This window comes from Oryctolagus cuniculus, chromosome 3 (assembly GCF_964237555.1).
Source record: "Oryctolagus cuniculus chromosome 3, mOryCun1.1, whole genome shotgun sequence".
Taxonomy (NCBI): Eukaryota; Metazoa; Chordata; class Mammalia; order Lagomorpha; family Leporidae; genus Oryctolagus; species Oryctolagus cuniculus.
In genome coordinates this window covers 74,606,660-74,623,941 of record NC_091434.1, presented here as the reverse complement: position 1 = coordinate 74,623,941, position 17,282 = coordinate 74,606,660, and the positions used below count along the sequence as shown (strand labels likewise).

Genomic DNA, 17,282 nt, shown 5'->3' with positions numbered 1-17,282 from the left:
TTTGCCAGAGTGTCTTGGCTTTCCATGCCTGAAATACTCTCATGAGCTTTTCAGCCAGCTCCGAATGCCTTTAGGGCTGATTCTGAGGCCAGAGTGCTATTTAGGACATCTGCCATTCTATGAGTCTGCTGAGTATCTCACTTCCCATGTTGGATCACTCTCCCCTTTATTTACTCCATCGGTTAGCGTTAGCAGGTACTAGACTTGTCTATGTGCTCCCTTTGACTCCCAGTCCCTTCACCATGACCAGGCAAAGTGGACAGTGAGAGAGAGAGACAGAGAGAAAGGTCTTCCTTTGCCGTTGGTTCACCCTCCAATGGCCGCCACGGCCGGCGTGCTGTGGCCGGCGCACCGCGCTGTTCCGATGGCAGGAGCCAGGTACTTCTCCTGGTCTCCCACAGGGTGCAGGGCCCAAGGACTTGGGCCATCCTCCACTGCACTCCCTGGCCAGAGCAGAGAGCTGGCCTGGAAGAGGGGCAACCGGGACAGAATCCGGCGCCCTGACCAGGACTAGAACCTGGTGTGCCGGCGCTGCAATGGGGAGGATTAGCCTAGTGAGCCGTGGCGGCGGCTCCAATTTGCTTTTTATATTGTATAATATTCAAACTGTGAACAAGCTTTTGCTATCCAGAATCAGACAACTCCACAAGAGGATTTGAAATTCCCAAAGCTGAGAAAGAAATGTAAATAAACATTCTATAATTTTAATACCCACACAATTTAATTTAAGTTGCAATGTAAACATATAGAAAAATATAGGTTACACTTCCATTTAAGTTTGAGAAGCTTGAGGTCACTCATGTTAGATGACTGATCCAGGTGTAAAGCCATTTGTTCTCATTTCAAAGTTTGTGTGTATAGGTATGTGTGTGTCTCTGTATAAGGTGTTATATATGCAGCATTAAAAAGATTGTTCACCATTATAAAAAATTGGATTGCAAAGATGTTTGGCATATTTCAAAAAAGTTATTTCCAGTACACTGTTCTATTGAGATTTCAATTATAAAGCTAGTGGTATTTTTGGGAGTTGTGTTGAAAAGCAAAGCTTTGATTTGTAAGAAAAGGGAGGTAAAAAATCTCAAGGATAGGATTTGAAATACAGTGTCCCCAAAGGTCACTACACACCAATGAACTAGGAAAAGGCAACATATAAAGCCAAGTAGGAGTACTGGTTATGGAATTCTTAGTAGCAAAATTGATATTGATATATACTATAATTTTAAAATTTATCAATATACTTTGCTTTGGACTCCTTTTATTAGAGAAGATCTCAACACTTAACAAAATAACAGCATTCATGTACCTAGGAAGAAAATTTCTGTTTTGGAATGTTTTATTTTCCTCTGTTTTTGTAGCTGATTTACCTGTTACTCATCCGTCATCGAAGGAGGGAATCTACAGCTGATCTTGTCAATAGAGGGGAGATACCACAACAGAACTTTGGAGTTCTTTGAGGTTCTCACTCATTGAAAAGAAATGGAGTGGGTTTTTCACAAATTTAAATGCAAGGTGTTGATTAGGATATTTTGAATTAAATTTCTTAAGCAACACATATTTTAGGATTTGATAATTTAGTTTTTTCTTTTTAATGCTCTCTTTTGGAAAAATTACAAGTCAGTAACATTAAAAGTTGACTTTAAATTCTAGAAACCTAGAATTTTTATTGTCCTTGATAGCTGGAAGTAAGTAAACATTGTGTAAGAGCCTATAAAATGTGGAGAGACAAGGAAGGGAAGCATAACCAAACCATTTCTTCCTCAGCTACATGTAGATTACTTATAATGACTTAACAGTGCTCAGGAGTCATGTCATGAAGGAACCGTTTTATTTTTTGTTCTTCAATATTTCTTTAAATTTTTTTTATTTATTTATTTGAGAGGTAGAGTTACAGACAGTGAGAGGGAAAGACAGAAAAGAAAGGTCTTCCTGCCATTGATTCATTCCCCAAACGGCCACATTGCCAGAGCTGCACCGATCCGAAGCCAGGAGCCAGGTGCTTCTTCCCAGTCTTCCATGTGGGTGCAGGGACCCAGGGACTTGGGCCATCTTCTACTACTTTCCCAAGGCCACAGCAGAGAACCGGATTGGAAGAGGAGCAGCCGGGAATAGAACCAGTGCCCATATGGGATGCCAGCACCGCAGGAGGAGAATTAACCTATTGCGACACAACACCAGCCCCTCTTCAATATTTCTAACACCTCTCTTTACTCACTTGAATTTGAGCTAGCTTTCAGATACCTAATACCCTTTTCTGGTTTCTCCAACGTAATGCATAATGTTGTAGACTTCCAGTCTTAATTAGAAATAAAAAATTGTGTAATTAGAACTTCAGTTTCCCCAAAATAAGTAGAGTAATTGCGACTGTAAGAGTTTGGGTACATGACAAGTTTATGTAGGTTTATGAGGTGGGATTATACTTTACTGCATGATAAAATGAAAGCATTTTTCATTTTAGAAGCATTTTTACATGAATATATTATCTTGTTAGTGAACTTTACAATTTAAAAAATTGGAATTAAGCTGACATTTAAGTAGAGTAAGTATTTAAAACCAGATGTGCAAATGTGAGGGAGAGATCTTTGATTTACTTAATAGTGCTTATTTAATTACTAATCACTATTTAATCATAATTCCAACCTAATCAATTTCTAAATAAGTAATATATTCTATTTGTCAAAAATCCTGTCAATCAGAATGCCTAACAAAGCATTAAATAAACAATTCAATTTTCACCCATCTGTTCATTCACTCCTTTATTCATCTACCAAACAGTAAATAGAAAACTGTTGTATGCTGCAGATACAAAGACAAATAAACAAAAGTGGTGACTCAGTCACGAGAATATCTAATTACTCCAAAGTGCCCCAAATGATGAAACAAGTTGAAATTTGCTTGAAGCAACACAGAACATGTCTCCCAGAGATACCATGAAGTACTTCTGACAGAAGCAACATTAGCATTTGGTAATAGACAAAAAACAAAAGCATCTTCATGAATATGAGGGTGTATGTGGATAAGGATGCATGTACTACAAGATTAGAAATGGGAGCTGAGACAATTTAGTGAATACAGGAAGTAAAGCTTAAATAAGGGAATGAGGGAAAAACACTAATAGGACAAATCAATGAATTCAGTACAGTTGTAGGATACAAAATCAACATACAGAAATCAGCATTTTTGTACACAGGTAATGAACTTTCTGAAACCAAATCAGAAAGCAATTCTACTCACAATATCTACAGAAGTTAAATATCTATAAATAAATTTAACCAAAATTTTAAAAGTTCTCTACTTGAAGATTTTATAACTCTGATGGAAAAAATGGAGACTTCTCATGCTCATGGATTGGAAAAACTAGTATTAAAATCTACACCCTACACCAAGTAATTTACAAGTTCAATGCAATCTCCCTCAAAATACTTATGATGATATTTGAAAAATTAGGAAAGCTTTTCCATTTCTTGGTATCCTCTTCTATTTCTTTCTTTAAGGTTTTGTAATTTTCATCGTAGAGATCTTTAACGTCTTTGGTTAAGTTTATTCCAAGGTATTTGATTGTTTTTGTAGCTATTGTGAATGGGATTGATCTTAGAAGTTCTTCCTCAGCCATGGCATTGTCTGTGTATACAAAGGCTGTTGATTTTTGTGCATTGATTTTATACCCTGCTACTTTGCCAAACTCTTCTATGAGTTCCAATAGTCTCTTAGTAGAGTTCTTTGGGTCCCCTAAATACAGAATCATGTCATCTGCAAAGAGGGATAGTTTGAGTTCTTCCTTCCCAATTTGTATTCCTTTAATTACTTTTTCTTGCCTAATAGCTCTGGCTAGAACTTCCAGAACTATATTGAATAGCAGTGGTGAGAGTGGGTATCCCTGTCTGGTTCCAGATTTCAGTGGAAATGCTTCCAACTTTTCCCCATTCAATAGGATGTTGGCTGTGGGTTTTTCATAGATTGCTTTGATTGTATTGAGGAATGTTCCTTCCAAACCCAGTTTGCTTAGAGTTTTCATCATGAACGGGTGTTGTATTTTATCAAATGCTTTCTCGGCATCTATTGAGATAATCATATGGTTTTTCTTCTGCAGTCTGTTAATGTGGTGTATCACATTGATTGTCTTGCGCACATTAAACCATCCCTGCATACCAGGGATAAATCCCACTTGGTCTGGGTGGATGATCTTTCTGATGTGTTGTTGCATTCTATTGGCCAGAATTTTATTGAGGATTTTTGCATCTATGTTCATCAGGGATATTGGTCTGTAATTCTCTTTCAGTGCTGCATCTTTCCAAGAAATGGAAAAATCTTCCATGCTCATGGATTGGAAGAATCAATATCATCAAAATGTCCATTCTCCCAAAAGCAATTTACAGATTCAATGCAATACCAATCAAGATACCGAAGACCTTCTTCTCAGATCTGGAAAAAATGGTGCTGAAATTTATATGGAGGCACAAGAGACCTCGAATAGCTAAAGCAATCTTGTACAACAAAAACAAAGCCGGAGGCATCACAATACCAGATTTCAGGACATACTACAGGGCAGTTATAATTAAAACAGCATGGTACTGGTACAGAAACAGATGGATAGACCAATGGAACAGAATTGAAACACCAGAAATCAACCCAAACATCTACAGCCAACTTATATTTGATCAAGGATCTAAAACTAATTCCTGGAGCAAGGACAGTCTATTCAATAAATGGTGCTGGGAAAATTGGATTTCCACGTGCAGAAGCATGAAGCAAGACCCCTACCTTACACCTTACACAAAAATCCACTCAACATGGATTAAAGACCTAAATCTACGACCTGACACCATCAAGTTACTAGAGAACATTGGAGAAACCCTTCAAGATATTGGCACAGGCAAAGAATTTCTGGAAAAGACCCGGGAGGCACAGGCAGTCAAAGCCAAAATCAACTATTGGGATTGCATCAAATTGAGAAGTTTCTGTGCTGCAAAAGAAACAGTCAGGAGAGTGAAGAGACAACCGACAGAATGGGAAAAAATATTTGCAAACTATGCAACAGATAAAGGGTTAATAACCAGAATCTACAAAGAGATCAAGAAACTCCACAAAAACAAAACCAACAACCCACTTAAGAGATGGGCCAAGGACCTCAATAGACATTTTTCAAAAGAGGAAATCCAAATGGCCAACAGGCACATGAAAAAATGTTCAAGGTCATTAGCAATCAGGGAAATGCAAATCAAAACCACAATGAGGTTTCACCTCACCCCGGTTAGAATGGCTCACATGCAGAAATCTACCAACAACAGATGCTGGCGAGGATGTGGGGAAAAAGGGACACTAACCCACTGTTGGTGGGAATGCAAACTGGTCAAGCCACTATGGAAGTCAGTCTGGAGATTCCTCAGAAACCTGAAGATAACCCTACCGTTCGACCCAGCCATCCCACTCCTTGGAATTTACCCAAAGGAATTTAAATTGGCAAACAAAAAAGCGGTCGGCAGCCTAATGTTTATTGCAGCTCAATTCACAATAGCTAAGACCTGGAACCAACCTAAATGCCCATCAATGATAGACTGGATAAAGAAATTATGGGATATGTACTCTTTAGAATACTATACCGCAGTAAGAAACAACGAAATCCAGTCATTTGCAACAAAATGGAGGAATCTGGAACACATCATGCTGAGTGAAATAAGCCAGTCCCAAAGGGACAAATACCATATGTTCTCCCTGATCGGTGACGACTGACTGAACACCAAGAGGGAAACCTGTTGGAGTGAGGTGGACACTATGGGAAATGGTGGCTTGATCAGCATAGCCCTGACTGTTAATGAACAACTTAATACATTATCCCTCTTAGTAGTTTTTTTATCTGTTCTACTTAATATGACTGGTTTAGATCTGTAATTGATGCACAGTTATTCTTAAGTGTTGAAAATTAACTGAAATGTGATCCCTGTTGAACATGGTGGTGGGAATGGGAGAGGGAAGAGATGTATAATTTGGGACATGCTCAGGCTGACTTGCCCCAAGTGGTGAAGTTGGAAGCATACCAGGGGATTCCAATTCAATCCCATCGAGGTGGCATGTACCAATGCCATCTCACTGTTCCAGGTGATCAGTTTCAGTTCACAGTTGGTCATGGTGAAGGGACTGGGAGTCAAAGGGAACACATAGACAAGTCTAGTACCTGCTAACGCTAACCGATGGAGTAAATAAAGGGGAGAGTGATCCAACATGGGAAGTGAGATACTCAGCAGACTCATAGAATGGCAGATGTCCTAAATAGCACTCTGGCCTCAGAATCAGTCCTAAAGGCATTCGGAGCTGGCTGAAAAGCTCATGAGAGTATTTCAGGCATGGAAAGCCAAGACACTCTGGCAAAAGATCTCTGCGAGTGAGATCCCAGTGGAAAGAACAGGTCATCAAAGAAGGAGGTACCTTTCTCTGAAGGGAGGAGAGAACCTCCACTTTGACTATGACCTTGTCTAAACAAGATAAGAGTCGGAGAACTCAGAGGGCTTCCATAGCCTTGGAAACTCATGACTGGTGCATAGGGAGATTACTGATGCCATAGACAGGAGTGTCAATTGGTAAAGTCAACAACAGGAGTCACTGTGCACTTACTCCTCATGTAGGATCTCTATCCTTAATGTGCTGTACATTGAGATTTAATGCTATAACGAGTACTCAAACAATATATTTCACTTTGTGTTTCTATGGGGGTGCAAACTGTTGAAATCCTTACTTAATGCATACTAAACTGATCCTCTGTAAAAAAAAAAAAAAAAAAAAAAAAAAAAAAAAAAAAAAAAGAAATTATCAATTCCCAACTTGACTCTCACTGGGATTAAACATGACAATAGGTCTGCTCTGATTTCATCATCATTTAAAAAAATCATCTATTATTTTTCACTTTATGTTTTGTGTGGGAGCAAACTGTTGAAATCCATACTTAATGTATACTAAGCTGATCTTCTGTATATTAAGATAATCGAAAATGAATCATGATGTGAATGGAAGGGGAGAGGGAGTGGGAAAGGGGAGGGTTGTGGGTGGGAGGGACAGTATGGGGGGGAAGCCATTGTAATCCATAAGTCGTACTTTGGAAAATTATATGCATTAAATAAAAGTTTTAAAAAAAAATTATCAACGCCAAAAAAAAAAAAAAAAAGAAAAATTAGGAAAGCTAATCCAAAATCATCTGGAAAGATTAAAAACCCCAAATAGCTAAAACAACCTTGAACCAAAAAACTAAGACATACTAATAAAAAAAGATAATATAGAAGCATCACAATACCTAAAATAACAAATATTAGAAAAGCAAAGGGAAAGAGGAGGATTTTTCATCTGCTCATTCACTCCCCTAATGCCCATGACATTCAGTGCAAAGCCAGACCACATCCAGGAGCGTGAAACTCAAACCTGGTTTCTCAAATGAGTAGTAGTTCAATAATATCTAATGTTAAAATGTATTACAGAGCCATACTAACAAAAACAATGTGATAGAGACGTGTATGTGCAACCTGTTGAAATCTTTACTTAGTATATACTAAATTGATCTTCTGTATATAAAGATAATTAAAATGAATCTTAATGAAGAGGGGATGGGAGAGGGAGTAGGAGATGGGATGGTTTGCAGGTGGGAAGGTGGTTATGGGGGGAAAACCGCTATAATCCAAAAATTGTGCTTTTGAAATTTATATTTATTAAATAAAAGTTTTAAGAAAGAGATGCACAGGCCAATAAAACAGAAGAGAGTGGCCGGCACTGTGGCGTAGCAGGTAAACGCCATGGCCTGAAGAGCCAGCAACCCATATGGGCTCTGGTTCATGACCAGGCTGCTCCACTTCGATCCAGCTCTCTGCTATGGCCTGGGAATGCAGTAGAAGATGGCCCATGTCCTTGGGTTCCTGCACTTACATGGGAGACCCAGAAGAGGCTCCTGGCTCCTGCCTTCAGATTGATGCAGCTCTGGCTGTTGCCATCAATTGGGGAGTGAACCAGTGGATGAAAGACTCTCTCTCTCTCCCTCTCTCTCTCTCTCTCTGCCTTTCCTCTCTCTCTGTAACTTTGACTTTCAAATAAATTAATCTTTTAAAAAAATAAAACAGAAGAGAGATCTCAGAAATAAACCAATAAATCTACAGCAAACTGATACTTGACAAAGGTTCCAACAAACATACACCGGAGAAAAGATTACCTCCTTAATAAACAATATTGGGGAAACTTGATATTTATTTGCAGGTTAAATTTTACTTCTTAAACCTCTTATACTATATAAGAATCCATTCAAAATGGAGCAAAAGACCTAAGGAAATAAAAAATCTTGATGAAAAATTCAATTAAATATAGACAAATGATATCTGGAAGTATCTTCTCAAATGAAGACAGCCAACATATATGAAATAGTGCTCAGTGTTATTAGTCATCAGGAAAATAAAAACTAAAACCACAATGAGATGTCACTAAGAATGGTAATTAAACAAAATAAATGCTGATTATAATGTAGGGAAAAGGGGAATCTTATACTTTATATAAGTATAGCTGTTATGGAGAACAGTATGGAAGTTCCTCAAAAAACTAATAATATATAAATCATATGACTTAACTATCCCTCTTCTGCGTATATATCTGAAGGAAGTGAAGTCAATATGTGAAAGAGACACTTGAACTCATGTGTTCACTATAGCACTATTCACAGGAGGCAAGATGCAGAATCAACCTAGACATCCATTGGTAGATAAAGATAATGTGGATAGACACATATGCACTATGATAGTATTTAGCTGTAAAGAAAAAAACATTGTTTGCAGCAATACGGATCAAACTGGAGCACATTAAGTGCAATAAGCCAGATGCAGCAATACAAATATAATTTGTTCTCTCTCAAGTGTGAAACTAAAGAAAAAATTGATGAACAACTTAATATGTTATCCCTCTTAGTATTTTTTGTTTGATCTACTTATTACTTTTGGTTGAATACTGTAATCAATACACAATTCTTCTTAAGTGCTGAAACTTAACTGAAAAGTGATCACTGTTAAATATAAGAGTGGGAATAAGAGAGGGAAGAAATGTGCAATTCGGGACATGCTCAAGCGGACTTACCTCAAACGGTAGAGTTAGAAACATACCAGGGGATTCCAATTCAATCCCATCAAGGTGGCATGTACCAATGCCATCTCATTAGTCCCAGTGATCAATTTCTGTTCACAATTGATCATAATGATAGGACTAAGAACCAAAGGGATCACATAAACAAGACTAGTGTCTGCAAATACTAGCTGATAGAATCAAAAAGGGAGAGAATGATCCAACATGGGAAGTGAGATACACAGCAGACCCATAGAATGGCAGATGTCTTAAACAGCACTCTGGCCTCAGAATCAGCCCTTAAGGCATGCGGATCCGGCTGAAAAGCCCATGAGAGTATTTCAGGCATGGAAAGCCAAGACACTCTGGGGAAAAAAAAACCTAAATGAAAGATCTCTGCGAGTGAGATCCCAGTGGAAAGAACGGGTCATCAAAGAAGGAGGCACCTTTCTCTGAAGGGAGGAGAGAACTTCCACTTTGACCATGGCCTTGTCTAAATATGATCAGAGTCGGTGAACTCAGGGGGCTTCCATAGCCTTGGCAGCTCATGACAAGAGCCTAGGGTGATTACTGATGCCATAAACAAGAGTGTCAATTTGTTAAGTCAAGAACAGGAGTCACTGTGCACTTACTCCTCATGTAGGATCTCTGTCCTTAGTGTGCTGTACATTGAGATTTAATGCTATAACTAGTACTCAGACAGTATTTTTCACTTTATGTTTCTGTGTGGGAGCAAACTGTTGAAATCTTTACTTAATGTATGCTCAACTGATCTTCTGTATATAAAGAGAAACAAAAATGATGTTGATGTGAATGGAAGGGGAGAGGGAGTGGGAAAGGGGAGGGTTGCAGGTGGGAGGGACGTTATGGGGGGGAAGCCATTGTAATCCATAAGCTGTACTTTGGAAATTTATATTCATTAAAGAAAAGTTAAAAAATGATATGTATTTAGAATAATTACTACTAGAGTATAAAAAGAAATAAGAGATAAAGAAGTTGTGCAAGAGTACCTAAACATAGGTAGAAGTAATATGTTCCAGGGTTCCAGAACATACTAGTGTGATTAAATTTCACAGTGGTTTGTTATATTATAAAGTGATAAGCAGATGGAAATGCTAACTATTGTGATTTCATCTATAAACACTATGTATGTGTGTATGTGTAAAAATAGCACACCTTACTCTAAAAATATGTACAATTATTACATATTAATAAAAACTTATAAACCCTTGCAGAATATAAAAAATTTTTAAAAAGAGAAAATGCAGTATATATAAGAATATACAGACTTTATTATGCTTAGAACTCTTGGTACATGTGAGGAGATGAAGGTTGAGAGGAATGCTGGGAAAAAGCAGTAATTACTCTCCATGCAAAAGTGTTTGGGCTTGACTATCTCGATAATAGCATACCATTAAAAGATTTGAGGTGATCAACTAATTTGCTCCTTACTGTAGAAATATTGCTCTTTTTTATACTGGATAGATTGAGTGTTGGGGTTAGGGAAAGTGGAAAGCTATTAAAGAACTCCAGGTGAGAAATAATGAGGGCATAAGTAAAGTCAATGGGAGTAGAAGTTGAGAAGATTTATTGAAAAGATTTTGGGACAGTAGAATCAATAGAGCATAGTTAATGATAGAGTGTAAGGGATGAGAGAGAATGAAGAATCTAGAATTATTCTCAGTCTCTTAGCATGGGGTACACAGTGGAAAAACCTGCTGACTACTAAAATGTGGAAAAAACAAAAAGCTTGGAAAAAGCCTATGATACAAATTACATTCTTATGACTTGCTTTCAAATGATAACTGACATATATGTAGTTATTTGTTTACATAAAAATGTTTTGCCAGCACTTAAAGCTAGAAACTATGCGAGAGTACATTATGCAATCAAGTACAGACAGTTCTGATGAGATGAAGTTATGGCCAGGAAAATTGCAGACACCTTTAGAGCAGAAAATTTTGCACATTAAATCTTGAATCCTAACATGGAAGTCTTTAAGTTTCTAAATATACTGAGTCTTTAAGATGAATGAATATGTTTCAACATTAATCAATTTCAAGCATAGAAGGAAAATAGATTTATGCATTCTTTGACAATAACATTGAGAGAGCATTTAACCTAAGCAGTTTTCACTTAGGATAGCACCCTGTGTTTAAAATGCAAATAGTTCACTTGTGTTTTTGTTTCTTTTCATTGAAGGAAGTACAGAGATGCTGCTCTGAGAAACTGGGCAGAGAGTGGTTATTTATGTTTATACCCACATTTCTACCTGCTAAGATGCCATAGAACCAGGGAATTCTTTATTTTTTTGTAAATATGAACTCTATTGGTATTAGTTTATGGTTATATTCATCATCATATACATTTATATGTAACCACTGGTTTTTTTGAAGACTTTAATAACAAATCACTCAACTTTAATAACATTATTCAGGTTTTTGAATTCACTTCAGATAAAAATATTTGAAGAATTTGTAAATGATTATTATTTTATGTATATTGTTTTTTTTAAGAATTATTTATTTGAAAGTCAGAGTTACACAGCAGAGAGGCAGAGAGAGAGAGAGGAAGGGTGGGGGGGAGGGAGAGAGGTCTTTCATCCACTGGTTCACTCCCCAGTTGTCCACAACAGCCAGAGCTGTGCCAATCCAAAGCCAGGAGCCCAGAGCTTCTTCCGGGCCTCCAACACAGGTGCAGGGACTCAGGACTTGGGCCATCTTCCACTGCTTTCCCAGGCTATAGCAGAGAGCTGGATCAGAAATGGAGCAACTGGGTCTTGAACCGGCACCCATATGGTATTACAACACCTTGGGCTACTATGCTACAGCACAGGCCCTTAACATGTATATTTTAATATTCATCAAAATTAAAGATTCAACAAGACAAACTTATTATAACACATTAGGTATGAGAATATTATTTTTGCTTACTAAAGCATAATTGAGTAAAATCATTTGTGTCAGACATTTTTAGTAACATGTATAATTTTATGCATTTCAGAAATAAATATTCTTATTTTTACCCTACTCTGCTACTATTATTTTATGATGTAGGCTTAAGAACATATGATGTCTATTTTACAATGTAAGCATTATAATTTGTATTTCTCTTAATATCGAATTCTAAAGTTGGAGTATTCAAGTTTGCAGATGCTTTTTTCATTAGAAAAGTTTGTGCAGTCAATGCGAGAACTAGGACTCTCAACCTTGCTCAGCCAGGATTTCATAGAATTGGCTTTGTCTTCAGGGTCTTGAACTTGAACTGTCACAATGCCTTTGCTGGTATTCACCCAGCCAACCAGTCCTATTTTCTTAGCTTCATCCTCCGTATACATTCTGAAGCAAACACCCTGCACTCTCCTGAACATTTCGTAGGACAGATTTCAGTGGCCGGCGGTAGACACGGTGGGGCAAGCCCTCTGCCGAGAAGCCGGAGCGGGGTTCGGCGCGTGGCGACTGCAGCGGCGGAGAGAGAGAGGAAAATGCTTTATTAAAAGATGAATTTCTCACCTAGAGTTTCTTGCCTTCATTCTTTAGAGAAGGGTGGGGTTTCTCTCTCACAGGACTACAAGAAAAGCAGGGCCAGCTGAGGGCCTTTGGGGGCTGACATAGTAGGTCTTTAATGATTGTAACCACCCATCCCTATTCGACTAACACATGCTTCCTGGTTTGATTCTTCCATTCATTTTGATTATGTCAGTCAAGGCAAGAATTGACCATCTGATACCAAATTGCCACTCTCATATTTCCCACTGGAACCCAATTCCACAATTCCTCTTCGATCCTTTTTGTTTCTCCAGGCCACTCCAAGTCGAGGGTGACAAATTCAACAAGGACATGGGATTTAAATTGAGCTGGCGAAAGTCATGGCGATTTTGCAAGGACTGGCATTTTGTCTCAATTCCTTCCTTCTGCCAGAGGATGCTTTCTCTCTGTACTAGAAAAGCACTGTCCTCTTGCTTTGAACCGTGACTGATGTGTGATGTAGCAAATCCTTTGGCCTGTTCGTTGGTACCTGGATGGGTTATTTTCATGCTCTATATGTACCAAATGTTGCCCAGGATTCCTAAGATCAAAATCTACCCACTAAATTCTATAAAGACCTGTGGACACCATAAAGGCAACTAGCATGTTTTGAAAAGCAAGCATAACTGAAAAATGAGACTGGTGAGGAAGAAGGTAAAAGGAAACTTAAGTGTTAAACCTAAAGTACAAATTTAACATTCTCATCTGGTTAAGTAACGATTTTTGTGACAGCTGAATAAATAGGATTAAAATTTTCATTTTGTGTAATTCTGTGGAAGAATGCCTAAAGCATAGCATACAATGGGAGCCTAAACCATTATGCATTTGTCATCAAGAATCATGCATTTCCTGTTTTACCTGGCTAATAAGGACCTTAAAATCAGTTTGCCTCTCTTGAAATTAATGTTTAACCTTTAACTCTGCTGAAGGTCTTTGAGGTTGAGGAGATGTATTTTCTGAAGTCTTCACTTTTTACTGAATATGAATACTTGATAGAAGAAAGAAAAGAATATTCTCTGCTATGAGGAAGTTTAAAATATGCAAATTGAAATTTAGTTTATTACACAATAAAATGTTCAAAAACAAAGCCAAAGCTGTTAAATTGGTTTAAAGCAAAGATCTAGGTATAAGTATTATGATTATACTAAATTTGGTCTCTTTTAGGAAGATGCCTTAAATCAGATTTTCATACTTTGTATCTAGAGATGATATTTGTCATTTTAGGCTACCAGTTATCATTTTATGTAATCCCTAGTACTTTTCAACAAAAAGTCAAGACAAACATTTGCAAACATCACCAAAGGAACTTATGAGTTATTTTTTCTTACTTTACTGATTGGGCAAATTTTCGTAGTGACTGATAAGATATTGCCTCATTATACTGCTCAGTTAGCATGATAAGAACCCTTTAGTACATTCATTTTGACTAAGAATTGTGCATTGGTTTCAGCATTGTGGCATGGCAGGTTAAGCTGCCACTTGTGAAACCTGCATCCCATACTGGAGTGCCCATATGGAGACTGACTCACAATCAAGCTTCCTGCTGATGCACTTGAGAAGGTAGCAGATGATGGCATAAGTAGTTGGGCACCTGCAACCCCTATGGAAGTTCCGGAAGGAGATCATGGCTCCTGGCTTCTGCCTGCCCTGCCCAGGCTGTGGAACCAATGGGACGAATATCTGTTTCTCTCTTCCTCTCTGTTTCTCTGCTTTTGAAGTAAATAAATAAAAATTGTTAAAATAAATAGGAATTGTAAAAGCATAAAGAGTGGGAGCTGTTTTCCAATCTCAACTTTCTTGAGTTTTTCCTGATCACAATATCCCTCTGAAACTCACAGTCCTTTCTGTAAAATAAGGCACTTGGCAAGCATTACCAATGCCTTGTTTTCCATACCTAATTATTGCTAACCATTTTTATTTTAATAATATAAAGTACCCGTGGCCAGCATCGTGGTTCAGTGGGTTGAACTGCCACTTGAGATGCTGGCATCCCATCTTGGAGTGCTACTTTGAGTTTTAGCTGCTCTCTTTCTGACTTAGATACCTGCTAATGTGACTGTGAAGGCAGTGCAAGGTGGCGCAAGTATTCGGGCCCCTGTTATCTATGTGGCAGACCCAGGTGGATTTCTTGGCTTCTGGATTTAAACTGACCTAGTCCTGGCCTTGCAGCATTTGGGCAGTGAACTAGCAGATGGAAGATTTCTCTCTGCCTCTGTTTCTGCCCTTCTGTTGGTTTCCCTAACTCTAAATCTGCAATTCAAATGCATGAATCTTTAAAAATTAAAATATAAATGCCAAAGAAACAAAAATCAGTGCCCTGTTTGGACAGCTGATTTAGAGATATGGAAATTCACATATTGTAACTGAAATGCTGATATCCTTGTCTTACATGTAAACTTTGATTTTGAGATAAGGTCATATATTTGGAGTTTGACATAGGATTCTGAAACTATAAACTCTTCAAAGCAGGTGGAGTTTGGAATAGATAAGGATGTTAAAGCAATCTGTCTTGATTAAGGTTTATGGAATACTCAACAGTGTGCATTAGGGTACACTGTAGATTTTACTAGAAGCTGATGGATGAGTGAATACTGACATTTTTCATAAAGAAAATCACTTGAAAATATAATACTTGTGAAGTATTTTGACATTTACTGTCTTTTATCCTTCAGTAAAAATGCTTAAAGGCCGCATATTTTATATATGTATGGATGTTTTAAAACTATGATGGGATCATGGGGTTGGCATTGTGGCATAGCAGGTTAAACTACCACCTGCTAAGCATATGGGCTCCAGTTCGAGTCCCAGAAGCTCCACTTCAGATCCAGCTCCCTGCCAATGCACCTTGGAGGATGGCAGAGGATGGCTCAAGTACTTCGGCCCTTGTCACCCAATGGGAGGTCCAGATGAAGCTCCTGACATCAGCCTACCCTTGCCCTGGTTGTTGTGAATACTTGGGAGTGAACCAGAAGATGGAATATCTATTCTCTCTCTAACTTTGCCTTTCAAATAAAATAAATAAATCTTTAAAATCATAATGGGATTTTATTGGTCTTTTAACTTCTCTTCATTACCTATGAGCTTGTTACAAAATACTGGAATCTAGATTCTAAATCTCTTCTGTACATGCTAAGAATCTTCAATAAACAAGATCCACATTTTATGCTTTTATTTATGTGTTTATATTTTACATAGAATTGTATATATATGGAGTACCTTTGATGTTTTGATGTATGCATATATAATACTCGAATTGGCAAATTTAATCGGCCTCAATAATCTGTTCTTTCTCTGTAGTGAAAATATTAGAAATGCCTTCTAGTTTTTATGAAATATGCAGTATATTATCATAGTCTGTTGTCACTCTACTGTGCAATAGAACTTATTTCTCTTATCTGACTCTAACATAGTACCCTATTTATAAACATTTACCCATTCTTCCCTCCAGATTCTCAGTCTAAGTTCATTTTTCTCCCTAAATGGAAATTGCTTAAAATATTTTCCTTTATAAAAGATTGATTTATTTTATTGGGATGTCAGTTACAGAGAGAGAGGAGGGAGGGAAACAGAGATCTTCTATCTGCTAGTTTACTCCCTAGACGACTGCAATAACCAGAACTGGGCCAGGCAGAAGCCCAGGAGCTTCATCTGGGTCTCCCACATGCGTAGCAGGGGCCCAAGAGCTTGGATTCATCTTCCAATACTTTTCCCAGACTATTAGCTAGAAGTTGGATTGCAAGCAGAGAAGCCAGGACATGAACTGGTGCCAGTATGGGATCTCGGACTCACAGGCAGCATTACCTGCTATGCCACAGCACCAACCCTCCTTCTTTCTTCTTACTTTACCCAATATTTTACTCTGTGAGGAGCAGAACTTTAATGAGGGATAACAGACCAATCTCCATTAGAAAAGAATTCCAAATAATTTATTTAGATGGGTTAATTTCCGCCTCCTAACAGGAACACTATCTCCTATTTCCTTGAGTATTTATGGTACTTGGTAACAGTGCTACCAATAATTCAGAGTTGAAGTTAACTGTGAGGAAAGAATCAAAAATATGTAATTACTATAATTTATAGATAAAAATCCTCTTAACCTCATTATTTTACCCCAAAGTGAAGACTCAATCTCTGCATAACTCTCCAAGTCATAATTAAGATGAAAGGAAAAAATTTTTACAGCCCTTGTCCCTACTGTTGAGGAAGTGTTTTTTTTTTTCTTACTATTTGTTGAGTTCTTAGTGGAGGATTAAGCTTATGATTATAAAATAAAATATGTCATTGTAAAAAAAAAGGAACAAAGAAGGAGGAGTGAGGGTAGGATGAGAAGTATCAGTATGCTCCTAAGTCTGTACATATGAAATACATGAAATTTGTTTGCCTTATATAAATTTTAAAAATGAATAAAACTGTTTGGTAGGACTCAGTAGTAAAGCTCAAGCTTATTAAAACATTTAAAAATAGCCATATAGGGCAAAGTAGTGATATTTATATTATGAAAGATATGACTCTGCTGAAATTTGTATACTGATAAAAAAATCAGTTACAGCATAGAAGAAACAAACTTAGAGAAAAACAATTAAGAACCCAGATTTAGGCCGGTGCCGCGGCTCACTAGGCTAATCCTCCGCCTAGCGGCGCCGGCACACCGGGTTCTAGTCCCGGTCGGGGCGCTGGATA

At 37.7% G+C, this 17,282-nt stretch overlaps 1 pseudogene; it reads right to left on the bottom strand.

Annotated features, from left to right (window-relative positions):
* Positions 1–12,187: 12,187 nt before the first annotated feature.
* LOC127491605 (acylphosphatase-2 pseudogene) lies at positions 12,188–12,438 on the bottom strand (annotated as a pseudogene).
* Positions 12,439–17,282: the final 4,844 nt, after the last annotated feature.